Genomic DNA, 12,824 nt, shown 5'->3' with positions numbered 1-12,824 from the left:
TATCTAATCTGACATAAATAATTCTTCCACCCAAAGGTGAAGTAACAGCTACTACAGTAGGCAAAAGCTCAGTAGGCAAAGCATGAGCTTCAGTCATCACTTTTATTCTTAGTGAGTCTACTGATGGTACCCACATTCTACCTCTGAGATGAACAATTTCATCTTTGACAGTATACAGTGCACCACCATTAGCCTCATCTCTATTTCTCCACGCCATCAATTGTTCATCAGAAGCTTGACATGCTCGAATTCTATCAAGCAAACTAGGTACTACTGTTAAGGCTGATAGAGTGAATACCTCCATTGGTTTGAATACCTCCAAACTCATCCGCTCAAAATCAGAAATTAACTCTTTTTGGACTGTCAATTGGTTCAAAATCGCAGACTTGCGACTCAGTGCATCTGCTACTACATTAGCCTTACCTGGATGGTAGCTAATATCACAGTCGTAGTCCTTAACCAATTTCAGTCATCGTCTCTGCCTCATATTCAACTCCTTCTGCGTGAAGAAGTACTTTAGGTTTTTGTGATCAGTGAAAATCTGACACTGAAAGAATGGGTGCCCGGTGAGCCAACTTGTGGCTAAGGGCTTTGATGACTCTTTGTATAAACAATCTTTTGTTTAATATAATTTACACTTTTATTAATGGCAATGACTTTATCTTTCTTCATATTGTGATATTGTGATATACTATTGTTGTTTTGATAAAGACCTTGAATATACTATAGTGTATGTAAGATGTGGTAGAACATGGAGATGTCTATCATGAAACACATCTTATAGTCACTGTATATTCTAAACTGTTCCTAGTCGATTGAGCCGTCCGATAATAAGGATAAGGATCGCTCAAGTTTGAGACTAGCATTTGCGATGCGGAGTACCACGTTTCATTGGTAAGGAACATAGAGATGTTCGAAGCATGCAAATGGATATTCATATGATGAATGATCGAACTACCCTATCCGGACTTTCCAAGTGGTTATCACTTATCGAGTGGATAAAGTCCGCGGTTTTGGTTGTACACCATTAGTCCTTACTACTTGAAACATCATTGAGACTCTATATACTAGTACTGTGCTTTGACTCGTTTACCGACTCTATTGGGGTCATCAGGTGTCGGGATTGGGTACAGTTACAACACATATAGGAGTCGATGCTTTGTTGTCAAGGATTCACCACATACTTGCGAGTGTGGATATCCTATGCGATCTGAGGAGATATTAGTGTGACGAATCTCTGGCCAGAGTACATGATGTGGTTTAAGAAATGGTTTTTTAGTAGCACATGCGATGTCACTATTTGATCTTCAAGATGTATTGCATAGTTATCGAATCTCGAACGACTCTCGATATACCAATGGTTGTTGATTCGATCGGGATATATGGATGAAGGGACCGTACTGTACGCTAACCAAAATCTATTGGTTCTTGTAGGCACTATCAGTGATACCTAGGGAATCATGGGGCGATGTTGCTAGGCGCTCTTACCATGATTCGATGGGCAAGTCGGAAATTGTTGTTCCGAGTCACAAGGAGTTGTGAGCCCACGGCTAGCTGTATCCCTGAACCATTGAGGGTCACACAGTGTAATGGATTTTTAATCCCCGTTGAGATAGTTAAATTTAAAGAGTTAAATTTAATGAACAAAGAAGTTGGACTTCTTAATTATGAGTAGAGGAGTAAGATTTCCTAAAATGACATAGGGATGGACATTTTTGGAAACCACTGAATTCGGATTCAGAAAAATTTATCTTGACTTTAAAAGGTGCAGAAATGGTTTTTGTGCACATTGGTGAAATCGGTTTATCAATCGGAGTCACGATGAATTTTATATTAATTTCTGAACATGCGGGCTTTGCTTGTCGGGCTTGAACTTATGACTAATGGGCCCTAAGCTGTTAGTGGCCTACATTATAAATAAGTTATTGCAGTACAGAAATTAGACAGAACAGGTCACAAAATATTTTTAAAACCCTAGCTGCGTTTTTAATAAGTGGCCGCCCCCTCCCTCCCTCTGCTCGAAAAATCCAGCCTGTGAATTTTGAATTGCAGTCTGGTTTAACGGATCAAATTCGTTAATCTCTTCGTAGAAACTTCTGATAGATTTTCTAGTGCAATCTATCAGAGGGATTAAATATCCGTTCGTGGACCTGATTGAAGAACAGTTCGTCCATCAGTTCCAGGGATATACAACAAGAGCAGAGCAATCTGTTGGTGTCCAAAATCTCGATTCGAGATTGAGGCAAAAATTTATAATTGATATTTAATTTTTACACACACACAATTTAATCGTAAATGTTTGATACCCATTATGGAATCGTTCCATATAAAAAATTTTAAACTTCCGCTGCACCGGGTATCAATCTTGATTGATCTGATCGCCGTTCTCCAACAGACACCTCTTGCCGTATAAGTAGTGTCTCCACAGCTTCAAGGTAAATACAACTGTTGCCAACTCAAGATCATGAGTCGGGTAGTTCTTCTCATGTACCTTTAGCTGTCGAGATGCATATGCTATTACTTTATCGTCCTGCATCAAAACAGCCCCTAATCCACTCTTAGAATCATCGGTGTAGACCACAAAACAACTCGTGCCTTCTGGAATTGCTAGCACTGGCGCTGTCATCAGTCTTTCCTTCAGCTCTGCGAAGCTTTTCTCACACTGTTCTGACCACACAAACTTCACACCTTTCCGAGTTAAAGAAGTCATTGGTAGAGCTAACTTGGAGAAATATTGAATAAATCTCCTGTAGTAGCCTGCTAAACCCAAAAAACTCCGTATTTCTGTATCATTCTTCAGTGTAACCCAATTTCGGACTGCTTCCACCTTAGACGGATCCACATCAATCCCCTTAGCTGACACTATATGACCCAAAAATACAATTTGCTCAAGCCAAAATTCACACTTACTGAACTTAGCATACAATTTCTTTCTTTCAAAATCTGCAACACTATAGTCAAGTGCTGACGATGCTCCTCCAGACTGCGAGAGTAGATCAGTATGTCATCTATGAAGACTATGACAAACTGATTCAAGAAAGGTTAAAACACCTTGTTCATCAAGTCCATGAACACTGATGGTGCATTGGTCAATCCAAATGGCATTACCGAGAACTCGTAGTGGCCAGAGCGAGTCCTGAATGCTGTCTATTGCACGTATTCATCCTTCACCTTTAGCTGGTGGTATCTCGATCGTAGATCTATTTTAGAGAACACCACCACTTCCTGTAATTTGTCGAATAGATCATCGATTCTGGGCAAGGGATATCTGTTCTTCACTGTAACTCGATTTAGCTCTCTATAGTCAATGCACAACCTCATTGACCCATCCTTCTTCTTAACAAACAACACTGGTGCACCCCATGGAGATACAATCGATCTGATGAACCCCTTATCCAAAAACTCCTGTAACTGATCCTTCAGTTCTTTCATCTTAATCGGTGCTAATCTGTACGGTGCCTTAGAAGTTGGCTTAGTTCTAGGCAACAATTCTATCCCAAATTCGACTTACCTGACTGGAGGCAATCCCGCAACATCATTGGGAAAGTCTTCTGGAAAATCTTTCACTACTTCCACTTCTTCAAGTTTCGGTCGCTGCGCCTCCTAATCACCAGTTAGGCTTGCTGGAAAGCCTGTACACCCATTACTCAATAATTGCCAAGTCGTTCCTGCTGATATCATACCTGGTGTGCTCCTCTTAGAAGCAGCATGGAACACAAAGGGTTTTTCGTTCTGAATTTTTGAAGAGACGGTACTCAGTTTGCAGTCAATAATAGGCTCATGCTGAGCCAACCAGTCCATCCCAAAAATCGCATCGAAATCCACCATCTCCAAAACAATAAAATCTGCACACAAATATAGACTCTGCATCTGGATCTTACAATTTCTTACCACACTACTACTTTTTAATTCCTTTCCTGAGGGTAATGACACACAAAACTCCGAAATAGATTCATCCGGCAAGATCCCCAATTTCATCATAAAACTAACAGACATAAAAGTATGCGTAACTCCTGTTGTCCAACATGTCCACATGCTCAATCACGTTTTAAAAATACTACAACCTACTTGAAACATGCAAAACTCATAAATAGTACATACTATCATCATCTTAAACATTTCATAACATAAAAAAACATACAGACATGAAGACGAAGCATAGGGTCGTGGCGAGTATGCATGCGTGCGACAAACCCAGAGCGAACTGCTCTGATACCAAGCTGTAATGTCCCAATTTTATAATCGGAGCGTTACTTAACATAAATACTTCAAATTTTGAGGAAAATTAAAAATTTTGCAGAAACATCATCTTCTTTATTAAATAAGCGGATTAAAAAATTCACAAATAATGAAATAAACATTTAAAATACTATGCCAAACATGGCCATCAAATCAAAATTCAAAACTTGTTTTCCAATCAAAACATAAATTGGTTTGAACAACTTCCATTCATAAATATTTCGCACTCACGCATCACCCACGGGACCGACCCCTGCCTCTTCTTCATGTCCGCCCACATAATCATCAATGAATGCATCAACATCATCGTTACCTGCACCATTCAGGTATAGTGAGTCTAAAGACTCAGCAAGGAAATGCATAAAAAAATATCCTTCTAAACTTTAAAAGAGAAAACATTAACTTAAGATTTCATGCAATAAACATAACTTTGATGTAGCCATAACATAAAAATATTTGGGGTGATGAAGTATGAGTAGTGTGGCAACCGTCATAATGAGCTATTCATAGTTTCATGTTGATCAACAAGCATATGACATTACGCCCGTAAAATTTCATTCTTTGGATAGACGCTTCGGAGCTCATCTCGAAGTGCATACCCCGTATAATCATCCCGTGAGCCATGTTTGAATAGCCGCTCCGGAGCTCATCTCGAAGTGCATATCCCGTATAATCACCACAAGACGCATAATTCATCAAAATATTTTTCATGCACCATGTCATACTTCGTATCATAACATAACGTGTCATGCCATTGTCATACATCTCATAAAATCATGCTCTATAAACTCCTCGTGATACTACATGCATAAAGTTCTTCAAAACTTTTCATGAGAGAAATGATTTTCATAAGAAATTCATATAATCATGTCATACATAGCTTAACCGATTCGTGTGAGTCGTTCCGTCCATTTCAGACATTGAAAACATAAAACTTTTACATAAAACATCCTAAATATATTTAATACACCATAAAATATCATAAACATAACTTTTAGAATCCAAAAACAAAGGATTTAAAATTTCATAATTCGAAGCGATCCGAACCCTAGTCCGGACCCTTATCCGATCGTGACACGGACCCCGTGCCAGGGTCCGTGCATTAAGTTTTCAAAATAATTTCTTACGTCTATGTCGAGACACAGACCTATGTTCGGACCCCCTTCCGGACCCATACACCGATGTTGCACGGACCCCGTGCCCAGGTCCGTGCATAAGCCAAAATAGTTTTAAAATAAACACGTCGATGCATGATATGTCGACATTTTCCTATGTTTACTTGGAATTAATTGTCAGGATTAGGTACGTTTTGATTGATTAAATTCATTTTAAAATTCCTAATCATTGTATGTGATTTGATGAAGGTAAAGAGAATAAATGGAGCAAAGGGAGGAAGAAAAGCGCAAAAAAAATAATAATTTGGAGTAGGAGAAGAGCCGCAAGAATGAATTGTGGAGAAGAAATGGTCAAAAAATTATTTTTGATGGTAGAGATATTTAAATCCAATCTTTACCATTCAAAATGAAGTTCAAGATGTTTTGAAGCTGCTGTCCAAATTTCAGCTCGATCCGATGGCTAGAACTCTAGTTATAAATTTTTAAAAATTGTTGCGCGCTGAACAGAAACTTGCTCGCTCGATCCGTAATTTTTTACCGATCGAGCGAGACCTGTGCTGCGGGAAAAAATATATTTGACATAAAGTTGCTTGCTCGATCGGAGACTTTTTGCCGCTCGAGCGAGGCGTCGCGCAAACTCAGAAATAGAAAATTTCGGGAATTAAAATTCTTGATTTTTCGGGTTTTATTTCGTGGGCTTTTCAAGCCATATAAATAGAAGATAAAACATCAGATCTTGGAATCATCTTTTGGACGGCTGAAGAGTGAAGAATACATCTGGCGGCTAGGTTTTATCTTCCTTGTTCTTAGATTTAATTTATTCCTTCAATTCTTCTAAGTTTTAGTTCTTGGTAGAGGGAGACGAATCCTTGAAGTTTATTTATTTCGTGAGATTTTAATTTTCATTGTTTGATTTTTATTTTAGTATCAAGAGTTGTTTGGAATTCATTGATATGCTTGTGTGTTTAATTATTGCTGACTATCTAATAATTTCTCATACAATCTAAAGCTAAATTAGATATCAAATCCGTAATTGTTTGATCCTTCTAATTTGTGAAGAAACTGTGATTAATAATTTCCGCTTGTGAATTTGTTAATTTGTAGGAACATGTCTTGACTAGATTAAATACAACCGCTTGTGTTTGTATTGTTTAGCTTCATCAATTTCACTAGTTTGAATGCTACCTTGGGTTTAAACCTTAATCGCTTGTATTTTGGTTAATTCATTGGTAAGGGTTAATTTTGAACGCTTGTGTCTAATTAACTAAAATTAAGGTGAGATAGGAATTAAATTTTCAATGATAAATATTCAAATTTTAATTAATTATTTTTAGAGAATCGATGATCGAGTGAATAACTTCAAGGGTGTAGTCGACCGATACCAAGGCTTGTTTTTAATTGATTTTTTCATTATAATTTTAAATCTTGCATGCTAGTGATAAAATTTATTTTATTTTCTTTTAATTTTAGTTATTTAATTCCAAAATCCAAAAATCCCCTTTTATTTATTTTCAGTACTTTTTAAGAACACAAATAAATTTCACTTTCCTCGTGGGAGCGATCTCTACTCTTGCTACTGCATGTTTATTAAGTTAATTGAGCTGGTTTAATTTGGGCATGACACGACTAAGCGCTACCAAATTTTGGCGTCATTGCCAGGGAAGGCGTTTAATTTATTTGTGTTTTTGTTTTTATTTTATTCACCATTTTTTAATCTGTTTTTGCAAGAATTCTTATGGTGTAATACTTCGAGATGTCAAATCAACAAGTATTCACAAGTTTTATCCAGCAACACGGAGAGACATTCTACGCAGCATGGGAGAGATTTAAGGATTTCACTACCATCTTTCGGTATCATGATTTCTCTAATTGTTCTCTACTTACATTTTTTCTTGAGGGTTTGGATGCAGTGACAAGAAGATGGGTAATTGATGGAGCTTTTACAACCGGTAGTCCACTATTTTGCCAAGATGATGATAGTATGATACACCTGTTGGATGATATGGCAAAATCTGACTATTACCGATATTGGGATCTTACACCACATGTATGGAGCCACCAATACCCACAAGATACTCAATATCCGGATTTTACAGACCAACCATTCGAGCTTCAAAATGAGGAGGGAAGTTGTTCTCAATTGATCTTACATCCGCTAGAGGATATAATGAGCAAGTTTGTGGCATCGACTGAGGCAGCTATAGAAGATCTAATCAATTCTAGATGCCACCTTGTGGAGCACATAGAGAATATCAAGAGATCAATCCTCCATGAACACCAAGAACAGGAAGTGAAGCAAGATACTCAAGCAGTGACCAACCCGATTTGGTTCAATTATGATGACTCAGAGAAGCAGGATTGAGAATGCGAATCAAATCATGCTGAAAATTTAGAGGTGTTTGAGTTTTCTCTTCTTATTGAACCTCAGTCGGAAGATGTTCCGGAAAAAATAGGGTATGATAGAAATATGCTGCCACTCAAGTGTGAGGATGACGGAAATCAAGAGTCTATCGATTTGAGCTCATCGATAGTATTATCATACACACATCCCCAAGATCCTTCTTTTTCATTAGTACCAGTTTCAAAAGATTTTTTGGCTTCCAAGAGCCCACAGAGATGTTCTCTTCCCATGTTTACCAGCTACTATGGAGTGTTGTTGGGGTGACGAGCTTAAACTGTATACATCTAACCAAGCCTGAGGGCATATGGAACAAAGATCCATTTGTGGTGTCATATGACACTGATTTTGGGCGTCAGCCGCTCTTTGAGGAGTGCTTCTGAGGGTCAAGCTGAAGACTGAAAATCAGGCGCTTCTTGGGAGGCAACCCAAGGGGAGTAGTTTCTTTCATTTATTTTATTTTATTTGTTTCTTATTTGTTTTTCTTTAGTGTTATTTTTACTTACATTGAGGACAATATAAGATTTTAAGTGTGGGGGAGAGGACTTAGCCAGTCATTTGGATATTGATAGCCTATGATGATGAATTTTTGTAAAAAAATTGTTTTTGTGAAAACTTTTCCTCTTGATTGGACATGAGAACCGTAGGTTGAATTGTGAATAATCTTAAGCACACATGTTAGACCAGTGAAATATAGTGAAATAATTGATGATGTTTGTATCTGTTGGACCATTGCACGACAATAGGTGTTTGTTGATCTTGATAGTGTCTTTTGAGTTCTAATGATTTTTATGACATTGCATGTACGATCTTGGGCGCACCTGTTAAAACTTTTTAATGAAAATTTTTGAGAAAAATAAATTTGGCTCCATCCGGGTTATGAACAAGGGATTGAAATCATAGTCGTCTTGTTCTTGACTAAGTATGCGGAATCAACGGGGTTAAAAGTTTAAAATTTTTGGAAATCAGTAAAAATCTTATCCGAGCCTGCAAAGAGATTGAAATTCTAATCAATTTTCCATGGCTAAGTTTGCGGGTTCAATGGGATTGATGCTTCATCCGAGCTATAGACGAGGGGATTGAAATTATAATTCTATCACAGTTATAGCTAAGTTTGCGGGTAATTATTGGGGATTAAGAAAACCGGGTGCAAAATCCGGAGGTGCGTAATAAATCTCAAGAAAGTCGTGTTTTTTTTTAAGATTGTTGGGATGAAGGAGCCCTTGATTGTGATACTCACACTGAAGTGTCATAGGTCGGCGAACAGTCTTAAAACTATGTCTTTTGAAATTGCATGTAGCTGGAATAACATGACACACACACACGATCACACTTGACTGGAGGTGTATTGTGAAAAATCAAGAGTATTCGTAAGTTTGTTTTTGTATGTTGAAACTATTCGGAGGCTATGATGTCATAATTTGCCCTTGCTTATGTTTTTGTTATGTTTGCATATTGTTTTTATATGACTTTTTCGAGGGAGAGCAAAGTTTTAAGTATGGAGGAGTTTGATATGTCGACATTTTCCTATGTTTACTTGGATTAAATTGTAAGATTAGGTGCGTTTTGATTGATTAAATTCATTTTATAGTTATTAATCATTGTATGTGATTTTATGAAGGTAAAGAGAATAAATGGAGCAAAGGATGGAAGAAAAGCGCAAAAAAAAAAAGGAAGAATTTGGACCTCAAGAATGAATTACAAAGCAGCAATGGTCAAAAACTTATTTTTGATGCTAGAGATATTTAAATCCGATCTCCACCGTTCAAAATGAATTCAAGATATTTTGAAGCTTCTGTCTAAATTTCAGCTCGATCCGACGGCTAGAACTCCAGTTATGAATTTTTAAAAATTATTGCGCGCTGGACAGAAACTTGCTCGCTCGATCCGTAATTTTTTACCGATCAAGCGAGACCTGTGCTGCGGGAAAAAATATATTTGGCAGAAAGTTGCTCGCTCGATCGGAGACTTTTTGCCGCTCGAGCGTGGCATCGTGCAGACTCAAAAATAGGAAATTTCGGGAATTTAAATCCTTGACTTTTCGGGCTTTATTTCGTGGGCTTTTCAAGCCATATAAATAGAAGATAAAACATCAGATCTTGGAATCATATTTTGGACGGCTGAAGAGTGAAGAATACATCTGGCGGCTAGGTTTTATCTTCCTTGTTTTTAGATTTAATTTATTCCTTCAATTCTTCTAAGTTTTAGTTCTTGGTAGAGGGAAACGAATCCTTGAAGTTTATTTATCTCGTGATATTTTGATTTTCATTATTTGATTTTTATTTAAGTATCAACAGTTGTTTGGAATTGATTGATATGCTTGTGTATTTAATTATTGGCTGACTATCTAATAATTTTCTCATACAATCTAAAGCTAAATTAGATATCAAATCCGTAATTGTTTGATCCCTCTAATTTGCGAAGCAACTGCGATTAATAATTTCCGCTTGTGAATTTGTTAATTCGTAGGAACATATCTTGACTAGATTAAGTACAACTGCTTGTATTTGTATTGTTTATTAGTTTTATCAATTTCACTAGTTTGAATGCTACCTTGGGTTTAAACCTTAATCGCTTGTATTTTGGTTAATTCATTGGTAAGGGTTAATTTCGAACGCTTGTGTCTAATTAACTAAAACTAAGGTGAGATAGGAATTAAATTTTTAATTATGAATATTCAAATGTTAATTAATTATTTTTAGAAAATCGATGATCGAGTGAATAACTTCAAGGTTGTAGTCGACCGATACCAAGGCTTGTTTTTAATTGATTTCTTCGTTTTAATTTTAAATCTTGCATGCTAGTGATAAAATTTATTTTATTTGCTTTTAATTTTAGTTAGTTAATTCCAAAATCCAAAAATCTCCTTTTATTTATTTTCAATACTTTTTTAAGAACACAAATAAATTTCACTTTTCTCGTGGAAACGATCCCTACTCTCGCTATTGTATGTTTATTAAGTTAATCTGAGTTGGGTTAATTTGGGCGTGACACGACTAAGCGCTAACAATGCACGGACCTGTGTCCGGACCCCCTTCCAGGGTCTGGACACTGCGAATAAAATTCTGCAGATTTACGAATCTGCAACTAGTTTTTACGAAAAGTCAGATTTTTAAATTCCTAAAAAGATCAATCTTCCTAAAACCAGTAAAAGCACTTTAAAACCTCAATAACCCTTCAAATAATACTTCAAAATTCACCCATCCAAACATAAACTCAAAGATTTGAATCAAATTCACACCCAACACACTCAACCCAAAATGTTTGGATTTCAAACATCTATGCCCTTACATCTCATCAAATTTATACCGAAAATATCTGGAACGCCTCACGTTTCACAATTAAACAACATACTCATGAATCATCAAGAAATACGCTTAAATCATCAACAATCTCATAGGGTTTACTTGAAAATACATATACTCTTGAATGGGTTTCACAACAATATAATCTTACCTGAATCGTTTGATTGGAATTAACCTGGACTGCGAAACGATCTAACCTCGAGAAAAAAGAACCCTAGCCTTGGATGCAGCGTTTGAACGAGAAGAAAGAAAATTTGAAGAGAATAAGCGGCGTTCAGATTAGAGAAAAGAAAAGAACTTTGAACGCTTGAATTGTTTTGTGACTAATGGGCTCCCTATACGGCCCATTAGTTACACTTAAAAGTCTTTAAAATTTCAACTTTCCCATTTAATAAAAATAAACTGCATCAACTTAAACTTTTTAATTAAAACATTTTCTTAATTCTCTCGAAGGCTAGACTCGTGCCTACGACCCAAAATTAAATGTCAATCTGAAAACTTTAAAAATCACATCACATCACATAAAATTTCAGGTGTTAAATAAATCACATAATTAAACATAACAATTAATTATTCTAAATATCATGCAATAACTCACATAATTTAATTAATTTATCGTGATTAAGCTAGTGAACTTTTTGGACCTTACAAATTGTAGGATCATACTTAAATCTTTTAAACTGTACGACCCTCCAAGCATCATGGTTCGATTGCTCTACCCATTAGGAACAAATATTGCACCCCAACAGAGTGCATTTAGTTCGAGAATCCAAGGGATTTAAAAAGTTTCTTTTTTCCTTAAAAAAATCTATATTGTTTGGTTACACAAGTTGTTTTCAAAAAACACTTTTAAAACCCTTTTTTATATAAGCTATGATTTATGACTTTTAGTTTCTACTTCTACTTCTAATTTTGTATAAAATTTAAAATAAAAACCTTTTTAACAGTTATCCAACGCAAAAAAACGCCACTCTTTTTTTAAAAATAAAAACACTTTAATTAGTTAAGTATTTTTTCTAAATTATAGCTTCTGTATCTAAATTCACTTTACTCTTCAGAAAGACATAGCTAAAAATTTCTAAAAATATTGTGTAGGATCAAGCGCTTATCCATTTACTAAAAGCTAAATCTGGTGTTATACAGAAGCAATTATATCACTTTCAAAAATCACCCTCCCTATAATTACAATCCTTGCAACCAATGAGAATCGAACATATGACTTTGGGTGTGATATTAATTGTAGGATCGAAAATTTTCGCTTTATCAAAAGATATAGCTAGTGGTAATGATGTAACTCAAATATTTTAAACCACATAGCAACTCTAGCTACATGTTTCGATCGCTCTACCAAACAGAGATATATAATTATTGCACACGAAGTCTCCATCGCCTTCTTTCTTTCTTTTCTTTCTTTCTTTCTTTCTTTAATATTATAAAATTTCTAAAAATTGTGTTTTTTTTTTTTTGCAAATTGTATTTTGTTCTATTATAAATTCTCAGTTAAAAAATTATATTCTTCTATATTCTAATTCTTGATTTTTCAAATTAATAATTAAATCGTTACATCCTGCTACCTTTACATACATACATACATACATACATACATATATATCGCGTTCAATTGGCGTCTAATTGGCAACTTTTTAAATTTTTTTTATAAATGTTCATGATAACATCTTTGAAACATTAAATGCTAATAACTAGGGACATAAATGTGACATTTCATAAGATTTTCATACGAATATTTAATTTTAAAAAAAATTAAAA

The 12,824-nt window shown here is 35.7% G+C and overlaps 1 non-coding gene across 1 annotated transcript; it reads right to left on the bottom strand.

Moving 5' to 3' along the window:
- Window positions 1-7,112: 7,112 nt before the first annotated feature.
- LOC140894020 (small nucleolar RNA R71) lies at window positions 7,113-7,217 on the bottom strand. Its single transcript, XR_012153575.1, has one exon. It is a non-coding gene; the product is annotated as a small nucleolar RNA R71 (small nucleolar RNA).
- Window positions 7,218-12,824: the final 5,607 nt, after the last annotated feature.

Source organism: Henckelia pumila, chromosome 3 (genome assembly GCF_033568475.1).
Source record: "Henckelia pumila isolate YLH828 chromosome 3, ASM3356847v2, whole genome shotgun sequence".
Lineage (NCBI taxonomy): Eukaryota > Viridiplantae > Streptophyta > Magnoliopsida > Lamiales > Gesneriaceae > Henckelia > Henckelia pumila.
Note: the sequence above shows the minus strand (reverse complement) of the source record. Positions and strands in the feature narration are given on the sequence as shown.